The 17,359-nt window shown below is 40.3% G+C and overlaps 1 protein-coding gene across 1 annotated transcript in view; it reads right to left on the bottom strand.

The window, feature by feature from the left end:
• The window catches only part of LOC145416776 (uncharacterized), a 55,139-nt gene extending 38,553 nt beyond the window's left edge, over positions 1-16,586 (bottom strand). The window contains exon 1 of the mRNA XM_080285696.1: positions 16,509-16,586. The gene's annotated coding sequence lies outside the window, so the exon portion shown is untranslated. The remainder of the gene's footprint in view (positions 1-16,508) is intronic.
• Positions 16,587-17,359: the final 773 nt, after the last annotated feature.

The raw sequence follows: 17,359 nt of genomic DNA, 5'->3' as shown, positions 1-17,359 counted from the left end.
GTTAACTGAAATATTAAAATGTTACCGGATGGAAGAGAATAATGAAAATATAAAAAGTAGATATTTTCCATTAATGCTGGAAAGTTAAATTAAAGTGGAGCAATATTGTATTAGCGATAGTGGGTGTATCGGTCATCTGTTATCTGGGCAAATTATGCGCTTCACAAAGAGTCTGTTTAAGGTTATCGGGTTGAAATGGGATTATAGAGATATTGAGAATGTGAAAGCGAAAATACAATAGCAGACAGTACGAGAGAGAGAGGGGGGGGGGTTCGCAGCATTTTTTGTAAAGGGAGGCAAAATAAATTATACATGTATGTGCGGTTATATCAAAATACACACACTCCCAATAGGCATATATACTTACATGCGTTACATGACTTACATCAAGTGCATAGTGACAATGCATGAATCGACTCAAATCACTCAGTCATCCCTGAAGAAGAACTGAAGTCGTCGAATTCCAAGAGGGGCAACTGTCCCCCCATGTCCCCCCTCCGGACGCCCATGGAGGGAGAGAGAGAGGCAGACAGACAGAAAAAAATGTTCCATTTATCGACTTTGAAATGGATTAATCTCGTCGATATATCACTATCTTAATTTTTCCGCTACAATATTTTTAACTTACATTTTTGTTGTATTTCTCTCTCTCTCTCTCTCTCTCTCTCTCTCTCTCTCTCTCTCTCAGAATGAACAGAACTCAGGGTATTACAGAAGTGCAATGCTTGCGCAAAGTTCTTATGCACTCCAATTCGCTAGATTTTCATGATTGTGTAGTGAACAGAGGCTAAATCCCCAGAGAAAAAAAGAGAGAGAGAGAGACTAGTTACCTCCGCCAAGGAGGTTACGTTTTACCCTGCGTTGGTTTGTCTGTCTGTCTGTCTGGTAGCAGGATTACTCAAAAAGGTAAGAGTGGATTTTGATGAAATTTTGTGGAAGGGTGGGCCGTGGGCCAAGGAATAAATGATTAAACTTTGTGCCGGATCCGGATCCGGAATATCCCGCACAATATCTCCAAAAGTTCTCGATGAATTTCAATGACATTTTGTGGAAAGGTGCGCCGTGGACCAAGAAAAAAATTTATTAAATTCTGGAGAGGACTCAGACCCGGTATTGCTCAAAAAGTTATGAACGGATTTTGATGAAAATTTGTGGAAGGGTGTGCCATGGGCCAAGGAAGATACGATTAAAGTCTGGGCCGGATCTGGATCTGGACTACTCCGCACAGTATCTCCAAAAGTTTTCAGTGAATTTCAATGAAAATTTGTGGAAACGTGGGCCATGGACCAAGAAGGAATTGATTAAATTATGGGGCGGTTCCGGATCCGAATCCGGATCTTTTTTAATGGCACTGGCATCGGCGGAAGTATGCTCTTTCTGAGCGCTTTCTAATTTTATGTTGTATCCTTCACCTCCCATCACTTAAATAATATTTTCACCCCACCCATTTCCATTTTCCAACACCACCTCTTTCTCTCCTACCCCATCTCACCTCCTCCTCTGACATTACTTTTTCTACTCCTTCCTTTCCCTCTTGTTTATATTACCTTATCTTCCTGTTTCCCACCCACACATCCACCTTTCCCTCCTTCCTTTATTTTCATATCGTTCTCTCTCTCTCTCTCTCTCTCTCTCTCTCTCTCTCTCTCTCTCTCTCTCCCCGACTTTATAATGAAGGAGTTTTCGGGTCCTCTTTGTCGAGTTGGTGTGGTGCTTAACTTGGGCCATTTATCACTCACTTATCTTTATCATCTTTTCAGCGTAATCAGGTCACTTGCGCAGTTTTATTAGTTGTTTAACACTAGCTCCCTCACTACCATTACAAGTTAGATCCCCTTGACCACGTAGAATATTTATAACGTTCTTGCTAACTCCACTTTACTTTATACGCCTCTTAAGGAACATTTTTATCCGGAGAAAATACTTATAGCCTTTATTAACGTCTTAACCCTTAGACGACGAGTGGCCAACCCTAAGATAGGTAAAATAAACTAGTGCTAAAGGGAATAATGGAATTAAGGTTTGTGTAGATTGAGATGGTAACGGCATGTTGAGAGCATGGGTCCGGGAGGTGAGAGATGTGAACGTCGAGGGTAGGATTGCGAGAGGTAGACCAAGAAAGACTTGGGCGAGGTTCATCGAGTGTGACCTCAGGGATACGGGTAGGCTGCCACAGATCGAGCTGCGTGGACACCATCAGTAGGTGACTAAGGTCGACGTATGCTTGCATGTTGGAGCCTTTATAAGCGAAACGAAACGTAGTCGTCAGAAGGCCAGGTACGAGTTAATAAATTTTTCCGGCAGTTGTAAAAATAATATGAACGTGTCAGTGCAATTAGTAGGTTAAATTTTTTCTCTTACCATTGTCATATTATTTAGCTTGGAATGAACCTTGTTTTGTTGTTGAAGTCAGTATATATTATTTAACTCTTTAATTAAAATGAGCTAACAGCTGATGTCTCTTGTTTTTGCTACGTATTTGTGAAAATGGTGGTGATGATGGTGATCTGAAGTGCTGAACAGCGAAGCTGAATTTAGCCTTATAATGGTGGTGGTAGTAGTGGTGGTGGTGGTGATAATGATGACTTATGATGATGATGGTGGCCGCATATTAGTCTTGTTGACAACTATATGTTAGTGATGATGGTAATGAAAGTAATGATGATGAAAGTAAGTACGGGCCGGACATTCACCAGTAATAGCATTTTACGTGGTAGTGCACACAGTTAATACTATATACTGGCTGCTGATTTCAGATAATTTTGTCCATTGTGAGGCAGCCTCTGGCAGATACAGGTTTAACAAGAAAGCGCTCAGAGATCCTCCGCCAATGCCATTGCCATTAAAAAATTCGGATCCGGATCCTTGGATATAGGATTGGAATCCGGATCCACCCCCAAATTTAATCAATTCTTTCTTGGTCCATGGCCCACTTTTCCACAAAATTTCATTGAAATTCATTGAGAACTTTTGGAGATATCGTGCGGGATACTCCGGATCCGGATCCGCCCCCAAATTTAATCAATTCTTCCTTGTCCCATGGCCCACCCTTACACAGAATTTCATAAAAATCTGTTCATAATTTTTTTAGTAATCCCGGATCCGAATCCTTCGATTTATGATTTGAATCCGGATCCGCCCCAAAATTTTTTCATTCTTTCTTGGGCCATGGCCCACCTTTCCACAAAATTTCATTGACATTAATTCAGAACATTTGGAGATATTGTGCGGAATACTCCGGATCCCACACAAAATGTAATCATTTCATCTTTGGTCCATGGCCACAGTGTTTCATCAAAATCCGTTCATAACTTTTTGAGTAATCCTGCTAACTGACAGACAGACAAACAAATCAATGCGGGGTAAAACATAGCCTCCTTGGCGGAGGTAATAATGTTATGGTGATGAAAAGTGCTGTGTTCAGTACCTATGTTAGGAGAAGCCAATATATACTGTATATATATATATATATATATATATATATATATATATATATATATTTTTTTTTTTTTTTTTTTTTTTTTTTTTCAGGGGATATATATATATATATATATATATATAATTTTGTTTTGTAATAATAACATTTTTCCTAAGTGGTAATTTTTTGGAAATTTGAGGGGAGGGTAGTTTGCAATTATTCTCTCCTACCTTAGTTACTGTAATGAATTTTCCAGTCATTTCATCTTTTGGTATCTAGATTAGTTCATCTTAAGGTGTTTTTCTTTTCGAACTGGAGGAGTTAGATAAAAGCTTCAGTGACACCTACGATAGAGGACGTTCATCTTAAGCTATATAAAATCATCTGTGGTTAGGAAGACTAAGTATATAAGACGAGACGTCCTCGTTTTGAAATTGTCATTAATAATGGTGATGTAGGCAAAACAAACTACGATAACTAAAAACGATTGAATCAGGCAGATAAGAGTAAATTATACGGACAATAGTAACTAGAAGTCATTAAGCCGTCAGATAAATACAACAGCTTGGTTATAACTGCCTTGCCCACCATTCAAACACAACTCACAGCTTTTTCCACCCTCCTCCACTTTATTCCGTACTACCTCACAGCCGTGCACGTGACTCCGCATGGCCGCTGTCCGAGTAACGTGGGATATAATCACTCGCTTCACTATTAATTGGCTGGGCGTGTGTCGTATGTTAGGTGTGCGATGGTTGGAGTGGCTTGTTTATGTTTGTGTGGGAGGGATTTTTGGAACACACACACACACACACACACACACACACACACACACACACACACACACACACACACACACACACACACACACACACACATACACACACACACACACACATACACACACACACACACACGCACAATCTCTCTCTCTCTCTCTCTCTCTCTCTCTCCTATAAAAATGTTGACCAAGTAGTTAACCTCATGTGTACCGTGTGTGTGTGTGTGTGTGTGTGTGTGTGTGTGTGTTCTAAAGTGCACAGCCATGTGCACTTCGCGTGTGTTTACATGTGTACCTCGTTGATGAACTATGTAAGTGTACTTAGAGAGAGAGAGAGAGAGAGATTGACGTATACGGAATTAGGTAAAATTGTGACCAATAAGTTCTTTACAGAGCGTTAAAACTGTGTCAGAATAATGTGAACTCTTGCGAAATTAATCACCATATGAATTTAGGTTATAATCTTGTTCCAGCACTTCTGCTGTTCTGATTGGCCATGCTAAAATATTCAGCAATAAAAAGATGAGGGAAACTTTCTGAATTAGTGTGGAGCCCAAAATATGTAAGGCTGTCAGAACGTATTGATAAATTGTAAAATAATTTGGCAGTAATGAGACTGACGGGTGATTTTATTAGTACTGAAAAATCTTGCTAAACTTAACATTAATAATCATCTGGGTTGAAATCTCGCTTTTTTAGTTGGGACTCTGGTAGTGTAAATGTTAGTATCAAATAAGCCATTGGAAAGCTTATCTCCATTAGTAAGACGACCTGAAGTATTCGCTGCAGTAGTTTTGAAGTTCTAGAAGTATAAGGTGATATCGTAGTGAGATCTGGACTAATCAGCAATAAGCAGATAAGCTGAAATGTCGAGTCATTATTTTAGAACCTCAGATGTTTGAGTGAATACAAATTACGCCTACTCTATCAGTATTTGAGAAATAATTGAAGTTTATACATACATGCATTCAGTTTATACATATAATTTGTATGTAAATATAAACCTTTCTTGCAAGTAATATTACAAATCTGTGGCGCAGAAAGTACGATAATTTAAAGGCTATTTTTTCAGTTTCGGTCACCGAGTTCACATGTGCAAAAACTATTTCTATATAGTGACGAATTATGTGTTTTAATTAATCATGTCACCACCAGACGATTTAATTTAGGTTCAGAAGCCCCCTCGCACATTAAGGGTTTATGATGACGAACCAACCCTTCTCCTCGAAACATCTTTACTTAGCCCATTGTAATGGATGTAAATAGAATAAAATGGAGAAAAGCTTTATCTGACTGAAAGATTTAACCCCCAAAATATCACAGCTAAATGAAACAGCGAAGGAACACAAACCATAGGAGAAAAGTTAGGACATGAGGGCTTAGTAGAGAGAGAGAGAGAGAGAGAGAGAGAGAGAGAGAGTCACAACTAAAGGACACAAAACCGTAGGCGGACATTTAGGATATAAAAGACTTTGTAGTAGGATCTATTGGAGTCCTTTTATGTGCCCAGAGAAATAGCAAAAGTTTTCACGGAATCCCTAAGGAGAGAAGGAGTCTTGGAGATGGTGGTGGGAGGCGAGAGAGAGAGAGAGAGAGAGAGAGAGAGATGGGTGGGTTGTGTGGGTGGATAAGTTTGTAAGCGAGACTGGATTTGTTGTAAGGTAAATAGACATTTTAAGAGTGTGATGAGGGTATAAATTTCTGTGATAATGAGAACAGGGTATGTGACAGTAACAGTGGGTAGATAGATAGATAGATACAGATACTACGTGCGTGTGTGCGTTTTCCTGTGTAGGTTCGCGAGGGTTGTGTGTATGTGCGTGCGTATGTAGGAATTTGTGAGTAGGCGTTGATATGTGATTATAAGCTTCACACCCACACCCACAGCTCATCTCCCAGAGTAGCTCATACCCTCACGCTGTAATGGCAGAGTAAATAGTATGGCATTATATTCTCATCACATTGTCATCATTAACTGCATATATTCAGTGCTATAAGCTCCTTTAGTCATATCTTCTGCACTTGTTTCACTCCTTAAGTACGAGGACGCCCCTTTTTCACTCGTTACTTCAGGGTGATATTGCCAGTCCCTTCAGTACAATGGTCTTTATTATTTTTTTCAGTTTGTTTTATCCATCCACATCGATAACATATTTCATTTTGTTTTTGTTGCCTTTAATTGATTATGTTCCAGTCTGGTGATACTTCGGGCTGGGTATATATGGAAGGAGTTATATTCTTACCACCGCCTATAAATTTTTTTCAGTTCATGACTCTATTTTCTGTTAGTACTCACCGAACCTTTTACTCAGCTAAGGAGATTCACCTCTTGATGAACGAATTTGGAATTGCAAGTCCATTAACCACTTGTCTACGGTGGCGTTTCATTTCTTCTTTCATAGTCAGACTACGGTGGCGTTTCATTTTCTTCTTTCATATTCGGCTTACGAGACATCTCTCATCATGAAGTTGTTAAAAGTACAGAGGCTTAATGACATCAATCCACTGGCGTAATTTCAATGTTTTTTTTTTCTATCCACATGATGTTATTGGCCTTAGTAGCTATTAGGATGAAGTTTTAAGCTGGAAAGGTCAGAGTAACTTTCATAAACCCCCTTCAGTATCAGAAGTATGTCGAAAATCTCTCTCTCTCTCTCTCTCTCTCTCTCTCTCTCTCTCTCTCTCTCACACACACACACACACACACACACACACACACACACACACTTTGTTCCTCCCATTTTTCTCTGCTCCCACCATCACCCTATCACCGAATTTTCACGGGAAGTAAATTAAGAGCCAGGGTAAATATTGGTCTAACCTAATTTTCGCGTTTCCCTTTCATTATCCGGATTTACGCTCCTTAAATCCTTCATAGCGAATTACGAATCTCATATTTTGGCCCAGCTGACGTCAGACGATTTCGTTTACGTAGATAAAAAAATCCACTTTAACAGTTGTGTAAAAAAAAAAAAAAAAAAAGCGTTTCTTTACAGTTACATTAATTCATTTTATTCAATTTAGGGAAATCTTGGACAAGGGATTAAGAAGTCTACGTAATCCCTTTCATTACGACGAGTTCTCTTTGTTTCATTATTGCCACGACCAGACGATTTTATTCAGCTAAATCCCTTCACTCAGATGACGTATATTTTGTTATCTTCAGGCGATTATACATAGCTTAGGAGAGAACTTAGAAATGGCCGTGTTAGATATAGCCTTCATCAACACCTTTAGTATTAGAGGTTTAAGTTGAATAAAATCGTCCGGAGATCGCAAGAATCGTATTAAATATTCATTATCAGATGGAAAGGGATAAGGGAGACTTTTCCTGGTGAAGGGTATAGGACAGTCTTCAATAATTCGTGTTGTACCATGACTTTTTATCCATTTTATTTTACTGCCAATATATTTAATAAATTTAGAAGGAAAAAATGGCACTGAAGGGGTTAGCGCCTTATACAACAAAAGAAACATTTTGTCTCGACTAACGCAAAACCATACTCAAATGATGATCGCGCCAAAGCAAAGCGTTGGCCTAATCTCCTTTCCATGTTACCCCATAGTTCATTCCCCTTGTCTTATATCCCTTTCTTTTTTAACACCTTCACTACGAGTTGGCGTTCCTGGGTTGAATGTAGTCCAGCGGTAGCGAGAACAGATTTTTTTTTTTTTTATCGTAGTGAAAGGATTAGTGAAGTTCTTTCATTACCTAAACAATATAAGTCAGAGGTAGCCAGAGGAGCATGCAAAACATCATCGTCGGCCTGACGGGGTTTCCATAGCTGGGGGTCTCCGTGATCATTTCTAACGTGTTAGTCTCCCGCTCTGCGTGTGCCGCAGGTCCGAGTTTCGTACCTCAAATCAAAATGGCTTTTAAATTATATTGCCTGTATTGGTACCCTGACGGTTCATACTGATGACATATACAGAGTCGGAAACAAAATTGGTGATTACAACCAGAAATCTCATGCACTCCTTCGCTAGAACTACAGACACCCCTTTCTTATTCGTACTTTGCTTGCTTGGGAAGGATTATTTCTGCTTGCAAGAAAAGGTTCGGTCATGCAACAAGCCTCATGACGTGTATGTTACCGATGCGAGCTTTGCGGCTATAGCATCGGTACTTCAGATTTTTTGTTTACGTTTTTCTTATCAAAATTGCACTGCTAGATACATTTTATACTTTTTCAAATTTGCATCCACTACTATTTTATCCTACCAAAATGGCTTCTCGTGCAGTCTTACCAGAATTAGTTATACAGTCTTTTTATTATATCTCACAAAAACTTTCGTACCATAGTTGCATTTACAAACATTCAGTCTGCCAGAATTCCATCTACAAATATGATCTTACCAGAAGTGTTTTTTATAACATTTTCCTCCCACCAAAATTCCTACTGACATTTTTTTCTGATATTTCAAGCCCAATTTTTCGCACAATCGTCTTTAAATTGCCCCTCTTGATTAACCTACATTTTTTGCAATTATCGTGACCTTAATGACGCTTACAATGACAGTGATGATATTTTGGATTTTTTTAACCCCTAATTTTTCTCCCGTACTTTACCCCCCATTGTGTGTGTGTGTGTGTGTGTGTGTGTGTGTGTGTGTGTGTGTGTGTGTGTGTGTGTGTGTGTGTGTGTGTGTGTGTGTGTGTGTGTGTGTGTGTGTTACCTCTCTCCTTTCCTTTTCTGACTTTCCCTACCCCTTCTTTATTCTTTTCCTTCGTCTTCTCTCCCCCCTTCCCTCCCCTACCATCCCCCACCACGTACTACACTACTTCGTTGATTGTCTATTTGGCCTGATTATCCGTAATGGCAATAGAGCTGACTGGAGATGGGTGGACGAGAGAGAGAGAGAGAGAGAAGGTGAGTAGGTGGTAGGTGGGAATGGAATCAAGGGAAGAGTGAGGAATAGGGAAGGAGGAAAGTGAAAGAATGGGGGGTTGGAGATGATGATCAAAGGGAGGAGAAAGAAAGAGAGGCGTGAGAAATGGTGGAATGACTGCAGAAAGAAGAGGAGTTGAATAAACGAAAGGGACATAAGAATGAGAAAGAAAGAAGAGAGGGGAGAGGGAAAAGTGTGATGACGAAAGAAGTGACGAGAACGATGAGAGAGAAAAGATGGAAAAAACACTAATTGAGGATGAAAAAGAAATGAGAGTTACAGAAAGAAAAAAAATGGTGTACAGGAGAAGGGCGAGAGAGGAAAACCGTGAGAGATGTTAGGAAAGAAAAAGAGGGTGAGAGACATTTATTGGGATGAGAAAGAAAAGGTGGAGGTTGAAAAATAGTGGGAGACGATGGGAAAGAAAAAAGGGGCGATGGAAAACAGTGCGAGGTGTTGAGGGGGGGATAGAAAACAGTGAGAGATGTTGAGGGGGGGATAGAAAACAGTGAGAGATGTTGAGGGGGGGATAGAAAACAGTGAGAGATGTTGAGGGGGGGATAGAAAACAGTGAGAGATGTTGAGGGGGGATAGAAAACAGTGAGAGATGTTGAGGGGGGATAGAAAACAGTGAGAGATGTTGAGGGGGGATAGAAAAACAGTGAAGGATGATGAGAAAAAAAAAGAGAGAGAAAAAAACAGGGAGAGAGTATGAGAAAGAAAAGGGAAAGAAAACAAAACAGTGGGGGTGAAAGATGAAGAATTTGGAGTGAAAAGTGTGGCATGAGTGAGGTGTGGAATGTGTAGTGAAAGACCCAGTGAAGCGAATGGAGTGTGGAATGTAGGGTGAGGGTTGTGAAATGAGTGAGGGGAGGAATGTAGAGTGAGAGGGGAAGAATGTGGAATGAAGAGTGAATAAGTGTGGAATGTGGAGTGATAGATTTTGAGGCATGTGGAGTGAGAGGGGAAGAATGTGGAATGAAGAGTGAATAATAAGTATGGAATGTGGCGTAAAATGTGGGAAAGTAATAAGAGTTGAGAGAGGTGGAGTGAGAGTTATAGAATGAAAGAAGTGTAGAATGACTATTGAGTGGGGAAGGTTGAATATATAGTCTGGAATCAGCAAGAAAGGAAATGAATAAGGTTATGAATGAATGAGGGGATGAATGGTGACAAAAGAAAGGCGTACGAGAGAGAGAGAGAGAGAGAGAGTAATGAGAACAAGATGGCCAGGGATCAGATAATTAGCCTCATAATCCATTTACTTCATCATTACACCCCAGTGGATCTTAGAGAGAGAGAGAGAGAGAGAGAGAGAGAGGTGAATTAGTAATGTGTGCGAGAAAAGAAAACTGGAGGAGAAAAAACACTGTACCCTTCCCTCCCTCCACACACATTTCCTTCCCTCCACCCACTCCCTCCCTTCCTTCCTTCCTTCCACCCACTCCCTCGTTGCTTCCTGTCCACCCACACATTCACTCGCTGTTCTCCCTTCCTTCCCCCTCCGCCCCCTTCCTTTTGCCCATTCCTCCTCTTTCTCCACCCACCCATGCTGTTCCTTCCTCCACCCACTTATACCTTCCTTCCCTCCACCCACACCCTCCCGCTTGATAATGAATTAGTTGGATAAGGGACTTGACGTGTGGGGAGAGAGAGAGAGAGAGAGAGAGAGAATAATTAAAGTGTGTGCAAGAATAGAAACCTGAAAAGGAAAAGTACACTATATTCTCCTCTCTTTCCACACACCCTCTCTCCCTCCCTCAGAGAGTGGAGGCCAAGACATTTCTTCTCATCAACTCACTCCTCTTACTGTCTCCCTTCAGCCTCGCTCTTTTTCCGCGGTGTTGCATCCTTTTCCTCTCTACCCCCGCTATTTCAGTGATCAGTGCTCTTCTGAACTGTTTTGATGTACCCCTCCTCCATTACGGCAGACTTTCATCATCCCTCACACGACTCATGCTCACCCTTGTCCTGCCTAACCTTTTATTCACAAGAGTTCACCGATACTCTTAGTCCTTCCTTCATGTACGAGTATGCTACAGGTAAAAGCTGGATCCTTCTTCCTCGGTGTGTATTTGCCATTTCCCATGCCCCTAGTTTTACAGACACAGCGAGTCCTGTTATCTCGAAATAAAGTCTTCTTGATTTTGTCTCTCTTGTCCGATTCTTGCGATTTTTTTTTTTCTTTATGGTAGGCCGCCAGCTCTTTTTTTTTCCCTTAAGGAGAAAAAAACACCACCCACTTCTTCCCTGCGTGCCTCCACGACCCCCCTTCCTCCACCCACTCAACCACAGTCTCCCTCATTCTACCCACCCACAGCCTCACTTCCCCTGCCCACTGAGCCACAGCCTTCTTCCCTCCACCCACCTACAGCCTTCCTCCCTCCACCCACTCAGCCACAGCCTTCTTCCCTCCACCCACCTACCCATCCACAGCCTCCCTGCCTCCACCCACCCAACCACAGCCTCCCTACCTCCACCCACCCAACCACAGCCTGCCTTCCTTCACCCACCCACGCGCATTCTCACCCTTTCTCCCACCTACTTAATAATAAATTAGTTAAGTAAGAGAGTTAACGTGAGAGAGAGAGAGAGAGAGAGAGAGAGAAGGGGAGGGGCATGGTATGGGTGCAGGGAAGAAGGGTGGAGGAGGTAGGATGTGGGTGAGGAAGTAAGGAGTACAAAGGAAAGCTAACAGTAACAGCCCTGGTGTTCCTATTCGAAGGTTATAGCTAACAAAATTGTTCTGTAAGTTAAAGTCAAGGGTAGGAAAGCAGAAAGCTGGGAGGGTGTGGGTGAAGGAGGAGGGAAGTGGGTAAGAGAGGAAGGCAGTAGGTGGAGGAAAACAGGGTATTTGTAGGCGTAACCGGATGTGGGTGGAGGAAGACAGGGTGTGCGTAGGTGTAACAGAGTGTGGGTGGAGGAAGAAGTGGGAGTGCGGAGCGTTTTTACTTTTCTCTGTAGCACCTCCGAATTAAACTTTTAACTTAGAAATGTCCCAAGTTGATATGCGTGGGATTTTGCGGAGACTAGTCTACCCAACCTAATGCTATTTGCCTGTCGACTCAGACGGGAGCCTCCTAGGCCCAGACTTTGGGGTTTACTCCTTAGTTGTTATTTTAAGTTGTCCAACACCGTCCCATATGGAGAACGTTAGTCACGAAAGAGGATGTGGCAAAATTGGGAACTTTTCCTATGTATAGTATCAGTATGTAAAATCTAGGGTGTCCACAACCCAAGTTTCACTACGCCATATAAACCTGGGCTCCTAGTGGAGGGAATCATAAACAACATTACGATAACCAAGGCTCCCTAATAACTGTTAGCACTGATCGTTCTATTTTTCGCATTTTGTCCTTGTAATATTCACCCAGATTTGATTGTAAAGCGTCTGGTTGCTGCATGAGTGAAGAGATATACGAGTATTTTATACAACCATTTTCCTATAGGCTATAGTTTACCAGTGCAGCCTGTGTTCTGTAAAATTCTTTATAATAAAGATATTTTAATAAATTAGCAGGTAATATTTTAATCATGAATAAAATAACTCGAAAATATATACAACTGATACCTGGAAGGAAGCCGGAAGATAGTGTAGCTGCTTAATAGTTTTCTTTGCGGAAAGAGAGTTTAACCATATCGAGGGTACAGTACGTTATCCCATCCATCCGATGACAAATATTTCATCATATTCTTACTTCTAGTCGATTTTGTTACTTTGGGCAGATCATATTTATATTATAGTCACGTGATTAAATATTCTCCTGCTCCTTCGCCTGTCTGTCCCTGAGCTTAAAAAAAAAAAAAAAAAAAAAAAAAAAAAAAAAAAACATCCGAGTGAAGGAATTAATATAAGTCCAACCATCGCAAGGTTATTGAGATTTATTTTTTACCCCTTCACTCTGAGGACGCACCGTATTGTGTGTTATTGCTGCTACCACTAGGAAAGATTGTTATATTCGGCTTAGAGATGATGAAGGGATTAATGAAGACTGTCTGAACCTTTCACTTCCAAAAGTCTATGATAGGATTGATTTAAATCGTCTGAAGAGAACATGATTAAACTTATATCTAATCCCTTCGGTTAGATATTTTTTGTAAGGGGAATTAAATCGTCTGAAGATAGCAAGAGTACATCAAATAAAGCACGCCATGGGATTGATGGGGATTAGCCATTTAGCTGCCTTGGTGACGTGTTATTTGTAGTTTATTCTTACTACCACCAGCCGATTTTATTCAACAATTGATGACATCATTGTAGTGTAAAATTAATAAAGGATGCATCTAACTTCACCTTTTCGACAAGTCTATTCTAAACAAAATCGAGATCGGAAAATCTAAGCTAAAAGAACGGTCAAACGGAATAAAACACAACACACGTCATTGGACTGAATGGTTTAATCATGATATCCATTCTGAACGTGGCAAGTAAATTGTGTTATATAGTTCTTTCACCCTAGCGTGGTTCAGATTTTCGTCCCTTTGTAGCTTATTACACGGAGCTCAGTGGCAGAAAAAGACAATATTGCAGCGCTACATCCTCTCTATAGCACATCCTCATTACTTGCACCACATTCAAGTGTTCATCTCTTGTTATCAAACAGAATTCAAGATGGAGATGGTAATTTTAGGCTAAATTAGAGTGAAAAGTGTTTAGTGGTAAGAATAAGCTAAAAATACGTCATTGGATTCAAGGGGCTAATCTTCAGTACGAAACTCCCCTCTCTTTTTTCCAGGCTACATTACAGATGCTTTATGTTGTGCAGGGGAACTCTTTTATTGTAAAGCTAGTAACCTCCTTTCAATCGTAGGACTTTACACAATTTATTCCTGCTCTTCAGACGGTTTTATTCAGCTTTGGGAGGGAAATAAGGCTGCGAAGGGAGTAACGGAGACTATTGGTTACCCTCTCATTAAAGACTGTCTCCAAAGATTTAACAAAGTCTCGTCAATTATAAAAAAATCACCCGATGGAAGGAGTTAATAAGAGCTTTGTGTAACTCCAGCTTGAAACGTTTCATGTAAAAAACCGTTGGGTAGTAGTGAAAATAAAATGAAAAAATCGTCATCATTCTGAACAGCTTAAATCCTACTCGGTATCTCCGTAACCCATTCAGTAAACACGGTACTTTTTTTTTTTTTTCATTCGTGCTCTTTCTGGACGATTTTACTCAGTTTTAGGGGAACTTTTCAAACTGGAGGTGTTTGTTATGACTTTCAGTAAGTTATTCACTACGAACGGCATTTCCCAGTCTGGAAAAATCTTCGGGTTGTAACCAGAAAAAAAAAAAAAAAAACTTGTTGGGAGGGTAACTGTTTTAAAATGGCGTTTTTTCTTAGCTTGGGCATTTTGGAACTGGAAGGGTCAGATTGCCCTTAATTAACCCCTTAACAACGAGGTCATTCCCAAGCTGAAAAAATTTGTCGGATGGTAGATAGAAAAACTAAACCGGACCGTCATCCTTGGTGCAGAATATTTTTTTTTCATTTATTGGGAATGACGTCACTGGGTAATATTCTTATGCCTCTAGACGATTTTTATATCTATGTGGGAGGTATCCCAACCCGACCATGGTTTAATGGTATAAATATCAGTACCGTTAGTGTTTGTAACGATGGTCACTTTCGTGAGTGTAGAAGTTGTAGTAGTAATAATAATAATAATTATTAGTATTATTATTATTATGTATTATTACTATTACTATTATTATCATCATCATCATAAGTTATGATGATAGATTAATATTGGTAATCTTAGCAATATCATAGTTTTAAATATTACATGATGATGACGACAAAATAGCACTTATGATCCATATTCGAGCCGAGGCCAAACTCGGTGCGACTACCGAGTGAAAAGTTAAGGTGCCAACATAGCAAGTTAGCTTAAGTTCCAGCATGTCTTTACTCCTGTGGACATAGCTTATCCTCGCCACGGTATCCCCTTGTATGCCACTAATGCAGAGTGTATGTATAATACAGGGACAGAAATGACATGGAGGGGAAGATGTGGCTGCAAAATGCAGAATAAGTCGCTAATGAAAAGGTGTTCAGAAGACTGCTGTGCCAAGAAAACGATTCCTAATCACAGAACATGAACATTACGGGCCTTTGCAGTATATATCCCTGTTGCGCCGACCCAATTTCCATAACAGTATTTTCAGTACCATGAATTAGCCTTATTTTAATCCTGCCACCACCAGGCGTTTTTACTGGTCTTAATTATATTGATGGTAAAAAAAAATCCATTAACTTCTTCAGTCTGATGGTCTTTCGTCGTATCGACGATTTTTTTTCCACATAGAGGAGATCTCTTGTAATGAAGCATATTGGCACGAAATTCCAAGAACAAAAAATCAGCAACATGTTTATAAAGTATTATAAAATAAATTAACTTTCACTACCAGAGTTGTTCCTTAAGCTGAAAAAATCGACTGGCGGAATCAAGAATGTTGTACTGAAAGTGTTAAATGTGACACCAGCCCTAAGCTGCAATAATGCATAGATTTTAAGTATTAAAATTACATTAATTTGAGATCGTCAGTTGAATAAGCGATGCAGCATCAAACGATGTACGTTGATGGACGTAGCGATAGAAGATTGTTGAAAAAATTGATTGCATGATACACACACACACACACACACACACACACACACACACACACACACACACACACACACACACACACACACACACACACACACACACACTTCATTAGTCGCTGAAGAGCGAGGACGTTTTTCCTAAACTGAATATGGATGTATGGCGTCAGGAAGAAAACTGACAGGAGTTTTCAAGCGGAAGAGGTATACCCGATATTATAGTAAGTAACAATAAAAACATTCATGTGTACCACGGCAGTTTTAAAATTATAAAGCTAAGTTCAAAGTATTTATATAATATTCAGTTCATCTGCCACAATTCGTGTCACGTAAAGCACGATTTGCGTAGAACAAGTAACATGAAAGGTCATTCATTTATGCAAACAAGTGCGAAAGTACCAGATGGGAGAGCTTCAGAGCTCTTGGGTTAAGCGATTTGTGTGATGTGAGAGGGAGGTTTTATGTGATGTGATATGAGAGTGGCGTGTGTTATGGGGTGTGGCTTTGCTGAAGCCGCTGAGGTCTACGTGTTTGAATCACCTCGTTTAAGTAAATTGGTAGAAGACACAGTCCGCTCGTAAAGATACTCCCGCATCTAAAATTACGGTGACTGTAACCAGAGTAGTTTGTATGTACTATACTGCAATTTAATTTATGTAATGAACATCAGCCCTAAAATCTGAAGACAGGTTTAACTTTTTTTTAAAGCATTACTGTTCACTGTAACTTAAATTTGCCTGATAAGTTTCAGTAACATTTTATCTTTTAATTGAAATAACGGCATAAAGTAATCGGGAAAAATATTAATGCTCTCACCTTCTGTGTAAGGTTAGGAAGTTCTTAGAGAAGAGTTAAACCGCCGTGTGGGAGCTGACAGACCTCCTCTCCTCAGCGTGGTGCCCCGTCGACTGTTCTAGGGGGTGCCGCTCTCTTCGTTTTTATAAGCTGCCCTGTCCGCCCTCCCTAAGCCCTAGGTGCCAGGTGCCACCATTTTTTGCATCTTATTTTAGAGTTTATTAGTTATTTCTCTGGTACTAAAGCCTGAGTAGCACAAATTGGCTGGCTAGATAAGACCCTTAGCCTCATTCCCCGACAAAAATAGGTCCCCGTGTGATGAATTAGCTTTTACCGACACTTACCTATTTTTTCCCTTTAACAAGAGGCGTTCTTTTTATATTTCAAAATTTCATCAATTATGTGCTAAGTAGAGACTGGTGCCAGTTAAATTCTATAATTAATGAATGTTTTATTTATTACCTTTTAATAGGCACCTTGTTTTGTCGTTAATAATCGTGTTTTGTACCAGTGTAGTGTGATTTTACCCAGTCATTCCCGCCATAATATAGGAACCCCCGCCTCCTACGCCTTCCCTTACGTCACGTTTCGGCTGCGCTGACCCAGAGATCCGTACTGAGATTGTCTTTTAGTCTCGAGCCTGGGGTGGGAGGGAAGGAAGTTGGATGAAATTAAGGATAGAAGGAAGGAAAAAAGGAAATGTGGGAAGTAGATAAGGAAGGAAGAAATGGAAAGAAATGTGGACGGAATGAGAGATGATATGGAAGGGTAAAATAAGGGATGGATATAGGGGAAAACTGAGGCGGGGAAGATGAGGAAGAAAAAAAGTAGGAAAGAAGAAAATGTGTAAGGGAGTAAAGGAGGGAAGCAAT

The sequence above is a fragment of the Coenobita brevimanus genome, chromosome 107 (assembly GCF_032717465.1).
Source record: "Coenobita brevimanus isolate Jiangsu-jjx chromosome 107, ASM3271746v2, whole genome shotgun sequence".
Taxonomy (NCBI): domain Eukaryota; kingdom Metazoa; phylum Arthropoda; class Malacostraca; order Decapoda; family Coenobitidae; genus Coenobita; species Coenobita brevimanus.
Note: the sequence above shows the minus strand (reverse complement) of the source record. Positions and strands in the feature narration are given on the sequence as shown.